This window comes from Colossoma macropomum, unplaced genomic scaffold, assembly GCF_904425465.1.
Source record: "Colossoma macropomum unplaced genomic scaffold, Colossoma_macropomum, whole genome shotgun sequence".
Lineage (NCBI taxonomy): Eukaryota > Metazoa > Chordata > Actinopteri > Characiformes > Serrasalmidae > Colossoma > Colossoma macropomum.
The window spans coordinates 8,807,146-8,823,661 of NW_023494794.1; the positions used below are offsets into that span (position 1 = coordinate 8,807,146).

At 42.3% G+C, this 16,516-nt stretch overlaps 1 pseudogene; it reads right to left on the reverse strand.

Annotated features, from left to right (window-relative positions):
* Positions 1-10,516: 10,516 nt before the first annotated feature.
* Positions 10,517-14,956, reverse strand: LOC118814458 (annotated as a pseudogene).
* Positions 14,957-16,516: the final 1,560 nt, after the last annotated feature.

A 16,516-nucleotide genomic window follows, 5' to 3' on the forward strand; every position in this document is an offset into this window, starting at 1 on the left:
TTTCGCGGCTATAACAGCCTCCACTCTTCTGGGGAGGCTTTTCACAAGATTTTGGAGTGAGTCTGAGGGAATTTGTGCCTATTCAGTCAAAAAAAGCTTTTGCAAGGTCAGGAACTGATGATGAACTAGAAGGTCTGGCTTGCAATTGATGTTCTAATTAATTCAGTGGGGTCAGGGTTTTGTGTAGACCACTGCAGCTCCTCCACAGCAAACCACGTCTTTATGGAGCTCGCTTTGTTTACAGAGGCACAGTTATGCTTTTTCCCACAAAGTTGGAAGCATATTATTGTCTAAAATGTTCTTGTATGCTGTAGCATCAACATTACCCTTCACTGGAACTAAGCCTGAACCCTGAAAATCAGCCCCAGAACATCATCCCTCCTCTACCAAAATTTGTCGCTGGCACTACACATTCTGGTAGGTCAGGGATCAGTCTAACTTTTTCCAAAACCATTTCAGAACCGTCTTCAATGAATTACATTAAAAAAGTAATTCCCAATGGAAAAGTTAATGGAGATCTGTGTTATGCTTGCAGTAGAAATAAAAAAAAGTTAAAAGCTAATTAAAAACATTTTTAGATTACGCAAAAACACACAGCCAAAATAACTCAAGACTTGTTTCTAAAAAACAAGGTCCAGCCAATATCCTGACTTGAATGTCACTGAAAATCTACGGAGGGTTTTAAAAACCTCAGAGTGACACTCGTAACCAGAGTGCATAATACCCCCTGGTATTTGGGGGTCCAATGTTGGCTGGATACTCCAGCACTGGTTTGCTGCTAACTCACTTCCCATAGCAGTGCTGATGTTAGCCTCAATACCAAAAACATGTTTGGTTTAACATTTCTTCTTCTAGAAATGCTGTTTTCTAGTTTGGTGCTGGAGTCTCACACACATTAACTCAGATTTTACAAATCACTTTTGTCGTTTGGAGGGCCATGTAGCCCAACACTCCACCCTACCCCTCTATCTCAACAAAAATCAGGACACCCTAACTCTAGACCTAAACGCGCAAAACAGAGGGCTAAGGGCTAAGTGGTAGGGGCGAGGGGTGAAATGGGATTGGGCCTTACTGTGGAGATGTGAGTGTAAGATGGCTCTTCTTATGCAGGAGGACACCGAGGTAAGTAACATGAACTTTATTCGCTTTATGGACAGCGTTAGATAACAGAGCTATTGTTCTCTTTTTTACAGGTTGTGTGCTGCTGAGAGGTCTCTTGTTCAGTCGGGGCTATTTTAGTAGTAATGCGCAGGGCGCATGGATACGTAAGGTAAATAGTGCTCAAAAAGGACAATATTAAAGATCATTACGTTACATCCCCCTCTCTTTTGAGTTTTACATGTATTCAATACCAAATACATATATAAGTCATGAATTCAGGTGAGTAAATAAGGATTGCTGTAGATTCTACAACACATACTAAACTTTGCATAACATAAAACATGCATAATAATATATATATTTTCTTTTCTTTTTTTTTATCTTTTCACAGCAAGATCCTAACTTGAGGATTTTCCAGGTAGACTGCCGGTCACCTCCATAGCTGCTGAGGATTATTCTGCCTCATGTAGCAAGCTATGTTTTAACTACAAAGTCCTTAAACTTTTCTGGGAAACGAATGACTCTGCCTTTGGAACTGATCTTATAAGCATCACAAGAAGGGTGTTGCTCAGTTTTATCTTCTTTTGTTTCTAAGTCTCCTGTTTCCGACACTTGAACAGGTTGGGAATCTGGTAGTGAACAAAGATGACGTCTGTTTCGTCTGAGGGTCCCCTTTTCCGTCTCAAGCAGGTATGATCGTGGACTTGAATGCTGTTGAAGTATGGTTGCTGTTTTAATCCAGCCGGTCTCTCCATCCAGTTTTACTGCAACCTCTTCTCCAGGTCTGAGAGCTGGAAGCAAGTGTGCATTGTGTCGTCTGTCAAACGCAAGTTTATTGTGCTCTTTCATGAACTCATCTCTTCTCCTGACCAGCCTGAAATCTGGCCATCTTGGGGCTAAAATTCTCTCCAGTGTAGGTACAGTTGTTTTGATCTGTCGTCCAAGCATAAGCTGTGCAGGGCTTGAACCTGTTGTTTGAAGGGGCATCGCCCTGTAGCTCATCAGAGCAAGAAATGGATCTTTCTGTCTCAGGATTTTCTTGGCTGTCTGAACAGCCCGTTCAGCTTCTCCATTTGCCTGAGGGTAGTGTGGGCTAGTGGTGATGTAAAAAATCATAATCCGCAGCAAACTGTCTGAACTGACTCCCACTGAATTGAGGTCCGTTGTCTGTAACAAGCTCATCTGGACATCCCCATCTCGCAAAGATGTTTTTCAGACAATTACATGTAGTGTCACTTTTCAGGTCTGGAAGATGTCAAGTCAAGTCAAGTCAAATGTATTTGATGTTGTCACAAAGCAGCTTCACAGAAATCCATTAAGGACAAAGTTTTAACATGAGATGTAACTCCTCCAGGTGAGCAAGCCAGTGGCGACAGTAGCAAGGAAAAACTCCCTCAGAGCTGGGGAAGAAACCTTGGGAGGAACCAAGGCTCACAAGGGGGGACCCATCCTCCTCTGGTCAAACTACCTACAAAATTATTATTCTACTAATATTAATAGTAGTAGTAGTAATAATAGTTAGGAGTCCATAAAAACTTCAGTGTAGGGTGGGCAGCTAGTCCAAGGCAAGTGGCGGTAGCTGGGCAAGTGGTGGTGACTGGGGCGTGGGCAACTGGTCTGAAGCAGGCAGCAGGAGAGCTCGACAGACAATCATCCATCAGTGTCCGGCCGGACAGGTGGGCAGTCGTTTACTTGGAAAAAGGTAGGGAGATTGGGAATTAGTTTAGTTCTGTATGGGTGTATGTATAATAATATGTAAAACATTTCCAGAGTGTGGCTAATGACTCCAGCAGATCTGACTATAACAGCTTAACTAAAAGGAGAGAACCAAAAGGACACAGATACGGGAGCACCCTGAAACAATCTGGCATCCCTCCGCTCCACCATCCACAAACCTGAGTGATCGCGTGCGAGCGGCGGGACGACAGCACCAGCGTCTCAGTTTACTATAATTCCCTGCGTCCATGGACCCCTGGATCTGCTGCCTTTATCTAAGGGGAAACATTAACTACCAAAAGCTAAACTAAACAAGTGAGTTTTCAGCCTAGATTTGAATATTGCGACTGAGTCTGAGTCCCGAACATTTTCTGGAAGATCATTCCAGAGTTTGGGGGCTTTATAAGAAAAGGCTCTTCCCCCAGCTGAAGCCTTCTGAATTCTGGGAACTATTAAAAAGCCAGCACTCTGTGATCTGAGTAATCGTGGTGGCTCGTAATGGGAAATAAGGTCTTGCAGGTACTCAGGAGCGAGCCCATGTAGGGCTTTATACGTCAATAAAAGAATTTTGTAATCAATATGGAATTTAACAGGCAGCCAATGAAGTGATGATAGAACTGGACTGATCTGATCAAATTTTCTAGTTTTAGTGAGAACCCTGGCTGCAGCATTTTGAACTAGTTGAAGTTTACTTAAATTCCTGCTGGTGCATCCTGACAAAAGTGCGTTATAATAGTCTAGCCTTGAAGTAATAAAGGCATGTACTAATGTTTCTGCATCATGCAGCGGTAAGGCATTTCTTATTTTGGCGATGTTGCGAAGATGTAAAAAAGCTGTTCTGGTGATACTGCCTATGTGTTGATCTAATGATAAATCTGGATCAATTATGACACCAAGATTTTTTGCTGCTGAACCAGGTATAACTGGAAAGTCAGCGAGATTTAAAATTAAATCTGATAATTTATTTCTTGCCACTTTTGGACCCAGAAGGACAACCTCTGTTTTGTTACTGTTTAGAAGGAGGAAGTTTGAACCACGATAGGGCTGTCCCTGTGTTTCCAACCATGTTTTCTAACCTTTCTAGGAGAATATTGTGGTCTATCGTATTGAAAGCTGCGCTGAGGTCAAGTAGCACCAACAGGGATATGCAGCCTTGATCAGAGGCAAGAAGAAGATCATTTGTTATCTTAACTAGAGCTGTCTCAGTGCTGTGATGTGGCCTGAATCCAGATTGGAATTTTTCATAAATGTGGTTCTTATGTAGATATGAACTAAGTTGTTGGGCTACAGCTTTTTCTAAGATCTTAGATATAAATGGTAGGTTAGAAATAGGCCTATAATTAGACGATACACTAGCGTCAAGGTTAGGTTTCTTGATCAGAGGTTTAATAACTGCTAGTTTAAAAGCTTTGGGTACATGGCCCAGGCTAAGGGACGAGTTTACTATAGTTAAAAGAGGATTAATGATAACTGGTAGTACTTCTGTGAGTAATTTTGAGGGAATTGCATCAAGTGTGCAGGTTGTGCAATTTGCAGAGGAGATAATCTTCTCTAGTTCTAGCTGTGGGAGTCGGTAGAAAGTTTCAAGCCTTTCTTCTGCAACTATGTTATGTTTTATATCAGCCACATCAGATGACAGCCAAGTTAGATTTAATACTGTGGGCTGAATTTGTTGTCTAATATTTTCGATTTTATTATTAAAAAAGTCCATAAAAACCGCCGGAATTTGTGTTCAGTACCTGCCTGATTTTTTGTAATTCTGGAAATCACACTAAACAGTACTCTAGGATTATATTTATTATTCTCGATCAGCGAGGCCAGATATGCTGAGCGAGCTTTAGTGAGAGCATTTCTATACTCTATAAGGCTTTCCTTCCAGGCAAAATGGAACACTTCCAGCTTGGTTGATCGCCATTTCCGCTCTAGTTTCCGTACTGTTTGTTTTAAGGTACAGGTTTTATCATCGTACCACGGGGCGAGCTTTTTCTGCCTTATCCTTTTGAATTTAAGTGGCGCCACATTTTCTAAAGTAGATCGGAAGGTATTTTCTAAATAGTCGGTTTGTACATCTAGCTCCACTGGGTCTGATGGAGTGGAGACTAGGGTTGTTAGTTCTGGGAGGTTTTCTACGAATTGTAGGGCGGTAAATGGTTTTATTGCGCGCTTTGTAGAATAGCGAGGGGACGTACATATATTATGGCTAAGACGTAGCTCATAAGAAATTAGGTAATGGTCGGAGATTACTGAGGTTTGCGGTAGGATATTAAGCCTGTCTATGTTAAGACCTAGTGTCAGAACTAAATCTAAAGTGTGACTACAATAGTGTGTAGGCCCTGTTACATTTTGAAAAAGTCTGCTGTAGGCTTCAGCGCCGCGCCGCATTGGGATGGGACCAGAGCAGATTACGGCATCGGACATCGTCTGGGCCAGTTTAATCACCTCTCTAATATTACCCTTAGTTACCTCAGATTGCCGCAGATGAATATCATTGGCCCCTACATGGATGACTATCCTCGAATATCTCTTATTAGCTAACAGTCTAAGGTTGCCACTAATGTCCGGCGCTCTGGCTCCCGGTAAACAGCTAACTGTGACTGCTGGCACCCCTAAAGGAGTAGCTAACTTCACGAGTCTCCTATAACCAGAGCACTTTTAACAGGCTCCTCAGCGGGTGCTTCGCTGAGCGGGGCAAACCTGTTTGACACGTGAATCGGAGGAGCGTGGTGTTCTGGTGGGCTAGCTTTGGCCTCAGTGTTAGCATTAGCCTTATCTTTCCGGCTATGTCGCCGAGACATCACCCATTCACCCCGCTGTGAGGGCTCTAACGCTGGAGTCGAGGGGGTGCTGACTCTCGCTAAGGCACCCGGGGCTGCTAGCGGTGAATCTCGCTGTCTGTCCCTTAATAAATCCCAGATGCGCACCTCTAGCTGGTCCACCTTATCCACCAGAGAGCTAACTAGCTGGCACTTAGCACAAACACAGCCACTATCATTATCGCTAGAGGTGGAAAAGGTGATTAAACTAAACATGCCACATTCTGAGCAGGCAAAGAAACCAGCAGTAGCCATGATAATGCAGGAACTTACCGCTTTTGGTTGATTTAGGAACTTAGCAGGACGATAGCAAGAAGATAGCGCTGGGTCGGTGGTCTGAGCGTCGCGTGTCGGTTGATTCTCCAAATAACGTGAGAAGTAATCAATGATGACAAGATAGTGTTTCTTGTCATACTCACAAATATCTGCAGCTGTCCTCTTCCATGGTCGTGAAGGTAGTGGCGTGGACATTAGCGGCTCTTTCTGTTGAGCTGGCTTAATTTCAAAGCACTCTCTGCAAGCCGTTATCGTCTCACGTAATTCTTTCTCTATTCCAGGCCACCACACGCTCAAACGAGCTCTTTCTCTGCACTTAACCGTGCCTTGATGCCCATCATGCAATCGCTGTAGGAGCTCTTTGCGCATACAGAGTGGTGGAACCATCCTGTCGTCAAACAACACTAGGCCTTTGGATGTGGTGAGTCTGTTTCTCCAGGGGAAATATCTCTGAATTTGTGCTGGAACTCTACAGGAAAACTTTGGCCAGCCTTGGCTAATTATAGAGCTCAGCATCTGTAACTCTGGATCCTCTTTTGTCTGCTGTTTGATCAAGTTTTGATTGAGAACAAGGCCATGTTGCATCTCTAGAGTCTTCATATGTTTGTATGTCACTCACCAGCTCTGATACTTCCAGGTCTCTGACTGGCAGGGGGTGTCTAGACAGTGTATCAGCAACAGTCAACTGTTTCCCAGGTACGTATGTGGCTGTTGGATTGAATCTCATCATTCTCATCAAAAGTCTTTGGCATCTCAGTGGCACAGCATTCAGATCCTTGTTGTTTATTAGGGATTCCAGAGGCTTGTGATCAGCGCAAAGTAAGTGGAGAATTTTTCACAGGCCCAAACAGCTGCTAAGCACTCTTTTTCAATTTGAGCATAACGCTTTTCTGCCTCTGTAAGTGCCCTTGAACAGAATGCCACTGGTTTCAATTGGTCCCCATGTTGCTGCATTAAAACTCCTTCCAATCCATAGCTACTGGCATCTGCACTGACAATACTGGGTTTTGTGACATCATAGAATGTGAGTGTCGGTGCCTGTGAGAGTAAGCTTTTAATCTTTCTGAAAGCCTCATCTTGTGCCACACTCCACATCCAGACAGTGTCATTCTTGAGGAGGTCATTAAGTGGCTTTGTTACCTGTGATAAGTTTGGGAGGTAGCGCCCTAGGTAGTGGATCATTCCTAAAATTCGACGCAGACCATGAACATCTGATGGTGGCTCAAGCTCCATAATAGCAGCCACCTTTGCTGGGTCTGGGCGGATGCCATTTCCATCAATGCAGTGTCCTAAATAGTGCAACTGTGACTGTCTCAAAAGACATTTCTCATCATTTAATTTTAAGCCAGCATTTTTCAGGATTTTCAGAGCTTTCTGCAGTCTTACTTCATGTTCCTCTGCTGTCTTGCCAAAGATCAAGATGTCATCCATATACACTTCTACTCCATCAATGCCCTTGAACAAAGCAGAGATTTCTCTCTGAAATATTTCTGGAGCGCTAGTAATACCAAAAGGTAATCTATGAAAAAAGTACCTCCCTACTGGTGTGATGAAGGTTGTAAGCTTAGCTGTCTCTTTTTCAAGTGGTATTTGCCAGAAGCCACTGGCAGCATCCAACAGTGAAAACACACAAGCATCTGCGAGCTTAGGCAGTATGTCGTCTATTGTAGGCAAAACATACCCCTCTCTCTTTTCACCGCACTGTTTAGCTGTTTGAGGTCAACACATATGCGTACCTCTCCATTTTTCTTTGGCACTGGGACCATTGGGGTACACCACTCAGTTGGCTCTTTAATCTCCTCGATGACTCCACATTGGACCATGTGATCCAGCTCCTTCTTGCCCTTGGGCAGCAGTGGGGCAGATACACATCTGGTGGTAGCTACACTATAGGGAACTGCGTCCTCTTTGAGGGAGATTTTGACAGGTTTAATGTTAATCAAACCAACCTCAGAGCTGTAAGTTTGGATCTCTTGGATTCTCTTCACAAGCCCCACTGCAACAGCTACATTGCGGCCTAGTAGGCTACTCGCGAGTGACCCACTGATTACATGCACGCTGGACTTGAATTTATGTCCCTTGTACCACACTGTGGCTGTGAAGTGTCCAAGACTAGTCAGATTGCCTCCAGGGCTTTCCAGTACAGCTGTTTTGTTCTTCAGTTGAGGTGGGTGTTTCAGACATTTGAAAGCTTGTTCTGAAATTACACTTGTGTCTGCCCCTGTGTCTATTTTAAATTTCACCAGACTTCCGTTTATTTTCAGATTGATGTACCAAGCTGGGTTTGAGTCTGAAATCTCTTTCACTTTAATTTCACCAAGAAAATGTGAACTTCCTTGGTCTTCATTCACTGAGGTCATCTCATCCAACATAGCTGTTCGGCATTCTATCGCAAAGTGACCTATCTTCCTGCACTTCCAACATTCTGCGCTTCTAGCTGGACAGTTTGTTGACTTTGGGTGAGTCTTACCGCAGCGGTGGCATTTCTTAGCACCCTTTCGGTCGACATGCTTCGTATTCGTTCTGTGATTGCTTTGATTTGGCTTGCGCTTAGGTTTGGCACCTAAATTAACTGCGCGCCCTTGTTTCACCTCGTTTAACTGTGTGCTGGCAGCCCCTTGTTCAGAAATGTGACCTTTGACTTGCTCCGGCTGTCGAACTAGTTCAACGGCCCTTTCCAGCGTTAAATCTGCAGTTAACTGCAGTTTCTCCGGCAGCCCTTTGTCTGATATTAGTCGCGAATGTTTTCTGCCTTAGCACTTGCAAACGAACATGTCTCCGCTAACTCATACAAGCTCCGTATAAACTCTTCTGCAGTTTCCCCCTGCCTTTGTATGCACTGATGAAAGCATGCTCGCTCATGGATTACGATGACTTTTGGAACAAAGTAGTTGTTCATCTTTCCTAGCACTGTCGCATAATCATTTTTGTCTTCCCTCTCCTCAAACGTGAACGTATTAAACACTTGTTCAGCTTCTTTTTCTAAAGCATAGATCAGAGTGCTAACCTGTACCTCTCCGTCCTCCTTGTTTAGCTTAGTTGCAATGCGGTATCTCTCTAACCGCTGGCGCCATTCTGGCCACTGCTCCGGTCGGCCGAAGTCGAAGTTAAACTTTGCCATCCTTGCTTCACTTCTGACACCATGTAAGATGGCTCTTCTTATGCAGGAGGACACCGGTCGAGGTAAGTAACATGAACTTTATTCGCTTTATGGACAGCGTTAGATAACAGAGCTGTTGTTCTCTTTTTTACAGGTTGTGTGCTGCCGAGAGGTCTCTTGTTCAGTCGGGCCTATTTTAGTAGTAATGCGCAGGGCGCATGGATACGTAAGGTAAATAGTGCTCACCAAGGACAATATTATAGATCATTACGTTACAGTGAGCAGCTGAAGTCCAGAGCCAGTGTATGAGGAGCCTGGCCTCTTCCTATTTCCCCCATTATATCAAAAACGTGATAATATATGGGGGTAAATGATGCTCAACAGATAAAGACAAAAAGTTAAAAGAGTTTCTAATCACTTGTCCAGAACCTTCCTTTAGTTTTAGAAAGTAGAAGGATGTATTTCACTAAAAAAGCAAAGAAAACTCACCTGTTTGTTTCCTTTTTTCTACAGCAAACGGGTTTTGGGCAGCAGGACGCTAACATTACTGCTACCCAGTGCTGATTGGTTGGTGAGCGGAGCAGCTCATTGGCTGTTCGTGCTAACTGATGTCATGGATGTACATGAGGCGCCATTATAAAATCCTATAACTCAAGTTGAAAAGCTCTTAAAAATATAACAGCAGTGTTAAAATGTGTTATGATGTTCTGATTTTAAGATATTAATGTAATCTTTTATATTAAAATTATTTGAGCATTTATAAACTACACTTTTGCTCAAACGCTCCATCTTAACCCATCAATTCTGGACTCGCCCTCCCTCTCTCTCTCTCTCTCTCTCTCTCTCTTTGACAGCAACCAACTAATATGAAGAATAATATGATTTCAGACACAGTGAGTCGCTTTGCTGAAGAAAGCAGTGAATATGATGTTCATGCTGGTCGTGAGTCTTTACGAGCAGCACCACCAGACCTTCTACTCTCCTGACGCCAAACTGCATAATAAATATGACCTACAGAGGGCGCTGCAGCTCAGCTTTAGGAACAGCAAAACAGCAGGTAAAGAGATTTTGGTCCAAGAATGTATCTGAAAATAAATTAACAGTTCTGTATAAATATAATTATAGATATAATGTATAAATAAATAATAAGAATAAAATGAATAAAGACAATTCGGGTTACAATATGATTAAAACTGAGTATCTGATTGTTCCACTTGGATATAAAGACTCAAACTGGTTCTGGTTCAGGAACAATCCAGATTCTTCAGTGAAATCCTGGAAGGTTTTCCTGGAAATTGCTTGATTTTGGACTAAAACCATCTTACAAGTTTAACGTCAATCAACATATATAAAGTGTTTCCACTTTGACAGAAATAAAGAGAATCAAAAGCTCCACCTGCTGAAAAAGTACCCAGCGGTCAAAGGAAGCGGAAGGCAGGAAAAACCCTGGACAGTCTTGAAACAAATTTCATTTGAACTGAACACTGAGATAAACAAAACATTCTATCTATCAATGTGTTACTAAAAAACATGATTTATTAATAAAACAGTGTAAGAAATATTCTAAATCTATAAGTCAACAATAATTCATTAGATAAATCATTATTTCTCACATAATCTCACAGATGATCCAACACCACCAATGAGGAACCCAGCGTAGAGCGGCTGAGTGAATGTGGTGTGGACTGTGTGTAGGAGGGTCATTGTGTCAGAGACGCTGTAGAAGGACAGAGTTCCTGCACTGTGATCCACATACACTCCTATTCTGGAGGATGATGGTCCTGAGATCTCAGTCTGAATGTTGTTGTGCCAGAAAGAGAGAAAGGGAGAAAACCGCAGACTCCAGGACTGACTGTTGCGTCCAAACACACAATCATTACCGAGTCCTTTCCTGCTGATCCCTTTATATGAGACTGATATGCGCACATTTCCTCTCTCACTGCTCCACTCAACCTCCCAGTAACAGCGTCCACTCACACTCTCCTTACACAACACCTGTTCCCAATAGTTAAATCTCTCTGGATGGTCAGAGTATGACTGGGCTTTATTACTGTACATCACCACTCTGTTCTTCTCAGACAGAATGAGGTGATGATTTGCTGTGTTGGGATCCAGAGTCAGCTGACAGAAATCTAAAAACACATAGAAAGAAAATGAGCTCGTTTTTAGGTCCTTATTTGAAGAAAAATACAGTGTCAGTGTTTTTCTTCCTTAAACGTCTCTACACTATATATTTTTGATGCTGCTTAAAGTTCACCAAAAACAACAGATCAATCATATTTAAACAAAAGAGAAATATAAATCATATCTGTGTGTGTGTGTGTGAGTGTGCGTGTGTTTGTGTGTGTCTGTGTGTGTGTGTGTGTGTGTGTGTGTGTGTGTGTGTGTGAGTGTGAGTGTGTGTGTGTGTTTGTTACTCATACACTGCAGAAAATCTTCTCTGGTTTTTGGTTCTGAGGATAAAATCTGAACTGCTGCAGCTGTGGAGACACACACACACCACAGACCAACACAGTCAATAGAATAGAATAGAATAGAATAGAGTGACTGAGTGAGACTTCATGCAGGTAAAAATAAACAAATGATCATGTTAAAACTGTAAAATGTATTATTTTGTGTGTCGTCTTTGAGTAGAACACAAAAATAAATATTCCAGGTATCAATATATAAAAGTCTACTGTTTATTCAGATCTTTTACATTTCAGTATTGAATATTAAAGGGTGTCTAATGTCGACTGTCACTGTAAAACTGAACAGGTTGTTGAGTCACTGTGTTTCTGTAAAAATGGCACATTTATGTTTAAACATGCTGATAAAAGAAATAGCATTTAATATTCATCATATTTCAATATTTAAAGATAATATTTAATGTTTAAAACAATGAAATAAACATAATTTTTGAATTGATTAATACAGATCAGTTACTATTACATTCCCTATTACCTTTTTTTTCTTTCTATCCATATACTGAAAGAATAAAAGCATTTTAGATTATTTCTACCATGTTTGGAAAACATCTCTTTCACTTTTATTCTCTGTTCAAGTACAGATTTCCATCCTTCTGCTCCACAGCAGGACAGCTCCTCTTACCATGTGGAGGGATTTTACTGAACTCCTCTCTGCAGAACTCCTCTAGTCGCTCCTTCAGCTCAGAGAGAGATCTCCTCACTCCATCAAATGAGAGGTGTTGATGGACAGTGATGCTGGGTGAGTCCTCAGATCCAGAAGAGACACAGAGAGACTGGAAACTCTACAGAGAGAACAAACACAGTGGAGGAAGATAAAGGAGTACAAGAGAAATGAAGGAGCTCCAATCAGACTAAAGACAGACTTGTGATCACAGACAGGTAGATTTACTGCTGCCTTAATGAACTTTTGCTGAGAGGAGTTTTAGAAGCTGGGTGAGGAACAGGTTCCTCTGTAGATCAGTGATTGTTACCTGGAGGAAATGGATGTGATCCTCTGTGTGTGAAAGCTGCTCCAGCTCAGTGTGTCTCCTCTTTAGATCAGCGATCTCCTGCTCCAGTTTCTCCAGGAGTTCTTCAGCTCCACTCAGTTCAGCCTCCTCCTGAGCTCTGATCAGCTCTGTTACCTCAGAGCGCTTTTTCTCAATGGAGCGGATCAGTTCAGTAAAGATCCTCTCACTGTCCTCCACTGCTGACTGAGCACAGCGCTGTTAGGACAAGAACAAACCAGATCTCCCATTTGGCTTAGTTACTTCCCTGACCACCACCTCGGCCCCCAATGCACCCTTAAAGGTTGATTTGGCTTGACTGTAGTAGCACTTTAGGTGTCAACCTGACTGGGATTGTACAGTTAAAAGATTTGATAGACCTAAAAGCAGTTCTTACAGTTCACTGGTTACAAGCAAATAAGCATGCCTGGACACCATGCTGGTCAACAAGGATGACCATGCTGGGTGACTAGCTAAACCAGCAGACCAGCACAGAACCAGCATAAACTAGCATAAACCATTACCGAGAAACAGCCAAAGAGGAGAAAATCTGAAGAACAAAGATTGAGAAAGAAGTTCTTAGGCCAGGCAAGTGGTGGGGAGGCCTTGTAAAGTTGATCAGGCTGAAGTTCCTTCCTGTTCGTATTTTCTAGTACCACCTTAAATCGTGCAGCACTTCCATTCTGATTTGAACAAAAATCTGAGGCACCAAGAATGTAGCTGCTTCACCATTTAAGGCAGAATGTGAAAATTCGAACAAGAAGCCGGAATGTAACTGCAGCACCATTTAAGGTGGAACGAGAAAATTCAACTTCATTGAGAGCTGAACGGCATGAAAAAGGACAAGGAGGCTGTCCTGTTTCTGCTTGACAGGTGGGAAACATTAACTTATTTTTGCTGTTTCACAAAACCTGTAAGTCTGTATTGTTTTGTCCCGTTTGCTAATGTTTGCTTTGCAGCAGCAATTACAGCGACAGTTTGCTAACCCACAACCTAGCTAACATTAGTTACATTACTTGCTGTATTGTTGTTCACTCAAATGTTGTCATTGTATTTGTCTGTACAACATACAAAGGATTTTATGGCAGCAAAGATTGAAAAAAAAAAAAAAACAAGTTTGCTAGCTCAGTGTCTTCGCCTTGGCAATGCGCATCTAACTGGCAGAGCACAAGGTTTCTCCCATTATTTGTCAGCTACATTAGGGACTCTCTTAAATCTGATTTTGCACTAAAACCATTCTTTTAAAATTGGAAATCATTTCTTCTCTAACTGTGACTCTGGAGTATTTATTGTCTATATTATGGTAGTGTAGAATCCCGAAGTGTCTTAAGACTGAACTCCTCACTGTCTGACTGGAGGAGAGACTGACTGAGCTCTGAAACACCAAACCTCTGCTCAGTTCTCACCTTAAGAGTCTTCACAGTCTGTTTCAGCTCCTGCTGCTTCTTCTGTTTCTCCTGGATTCTCTGCTGGAATTTCCTCTGAATCTCCTTCAGCTGATTCTATGAACAAGTACAATTGAAGAGTTTTTGTAAATTAAGACCTACAAAGTTAAAGAGGTGAAACACGTTTTAAACAGTTATAACACACTGTCATGTGATCACTGTAAGACTGGAAGACGGATGTTGGCTGGTCACATGATCACTGACTGGTCTGACCTGTTTACTGAAAACTACCTGACGCACAACAGTTTTAATATATTCTCTGAAAACTCACTGCTTGAATTCAATAACTGAAAGATCAGTTTAAACTGTTTACCTGATTAATGCAGCTCATTCTAGACTACAAACCCAATTAGCCTGAACTGAACCCAAATGATTTCTAGTTCTCACCTGTTTCTTGGTTCTCTCAGTTGAAGCTGGGACTGTATCGTGACCTTTGTGCTCTGCCATCATACATAAATAGCAGATGCAGCTTTGGTCAGTACGACAGTAGATCTTGATCACTTAATCGTGCTGAGAGCAGATCTTCTCCTGTAGCTGTGAGGAGGCTTTGACCAGCTTATGCTTTTTCAATGCAGGAACTTCATAGTGAGGTTTAAGATGAGTTTCACAAAAGGAGGCCAGACACGTCAGACAGGACTTGATGGCTTTGAGTTTTCTCCCAGTGCAGAAATCACACTCCACATCTCCAGGTCCAGCGTAACGGGGAGCAGGAGAAGCAGCTCGGAGTTCTGTCTTCTTCAGTTTCTCCACCACTTCAGCCAGCATGTTGTTTCTGCGTAGAACAGGCCTTGGAGTGAAAGTCTCTCTGCACTGGGGGCAGCTGTAGACCCCCCTCTGATCATCCTGATCCCAGCAGCGATTAATACACACCTTACAGAAACTGTGTCCACAGTTGATGGTCACTGGATCCTTCAGCAGATCCAGACAGACTGGACAGCTGAACTGGTCGTGAGCTACTGAAATACTGGCCTCTGCCATTTTCCTGCACTTCTAGTCTGAGAGAGAGCAGCTCTCTGAGATCAGTTTCGTTTACTCTGAACTGAGAAGGAGGGACTTCCTGGTTTTCTGTTAGCCAATGCGTCTCTCTGGGGGGAGGAGGAGGAGGAGAGGGGAAAACCAATAGAAGACGAAAGAGCGACAGAAAATGAGTGGATTAAATAGATTCCAATTTGTAATATTCGAAACTTAATCAAATTTCAAACAATTTTATATGATCAATGGCAAAAACAAGTTCAGGGTTATCAAACATTACATATGCAGTCCAGTGCATTATATCTTTTCACTGTGCATCTATAAATAAGAACAAAGATGAATGTATTCCTGAACATCAATGTGTGTTTAAAACACAGAATTGATGTGGAATATACACACATACACACAGACTACATGGCCAAAAGTATGTGGACACCTGACCATCACCTCTATATGAACTGGCTGGACATCCCATTCGAAAACCAAGGCCATTAATATGTAGCTGCAATGCCCCCCCTTTTGTGGCTATAACAGCCTCCACTCTTCTGGGGAGGCTTTTCACAAGATTTTGGAGTGAGTCTGAGGGAATTTGTGCCCATTCAGTCAAAAAAAGTGTTTGCAAGGTCAGGAACTGATGATGAACGAGAAGGTCTGGCTTGCAATTGATGTTCCAAGTAATTCAGTGGGGTCAGGGTTTTGTGCAGACCACTGAATTTCCTCCACAGCAAACCACGTCTTTATGGAGCTCGCTTTGTTTACAGAGGCACAGTCATGCTGGCACAGAAGAGCGTCTTCCCCAAACTGTTCCCACAAAGTTGGAAGCATATAATTGTCTAAAATGTTCTTGTATGCTGTAGCATCAACATTACCCTTCACTGGAACTAAGCCTAAACCATGAAAAACAGCCCCAGAACATCATCCCTCCTCTACCAAACTTCATTGCTGGCACTACACATTCTGGCAGAAAAAATTCGCTTTTGATGCATCAAAATTCGCTTTTGATGCATTACAATACAAAGTAATTCCCAACGAAAAAGTTCATAGAGATCCGTGTTATGCTAGCGGTAGAAATAAAAAAAAATGCCAGTTAAAAGCTAATTAAAAACATTTTTTGGATTACGTGTTTACATTCGGCATGGATGACTGGCACATTCATTTTATGACTGTCTTAAAAGACATTCAGCGTTTAGTTTTTGCACACAAGTTGATCATTCTTGAAGTGATTTATACATCATCCTGTGTGCTATTTTCATGGGACTGGATAATCTGGAGCCCTGCGGTAGGTAGTGTGCTGTTGGCATCCTCCAAACACCGATTCGTCCATCAGACTGCCAGATGAAACGTGAAACGTGAGGAAATGTGATCCATCACTCCATGAATTCTATAATGTGCGATAAGAGTTGAATATGGAACCACAAATAATCATCCCTGAACAAGTGCTAGGAGGTAATAAATAGGAAGGTAAAATAGAAGCTAACAGTTATTTGACCTGAAAGCAGTAGGAACTACACCAGTGAAGCATGCAGGTGGGAGCATCATGATGTGGGTCTGCTCCTCTGTGAACAGTAGGGCATTACTCATCACTGAAGGAAAACTGAATGGAGTGACGTATTAGAGGAGAATTTCATCTCATTGGCCA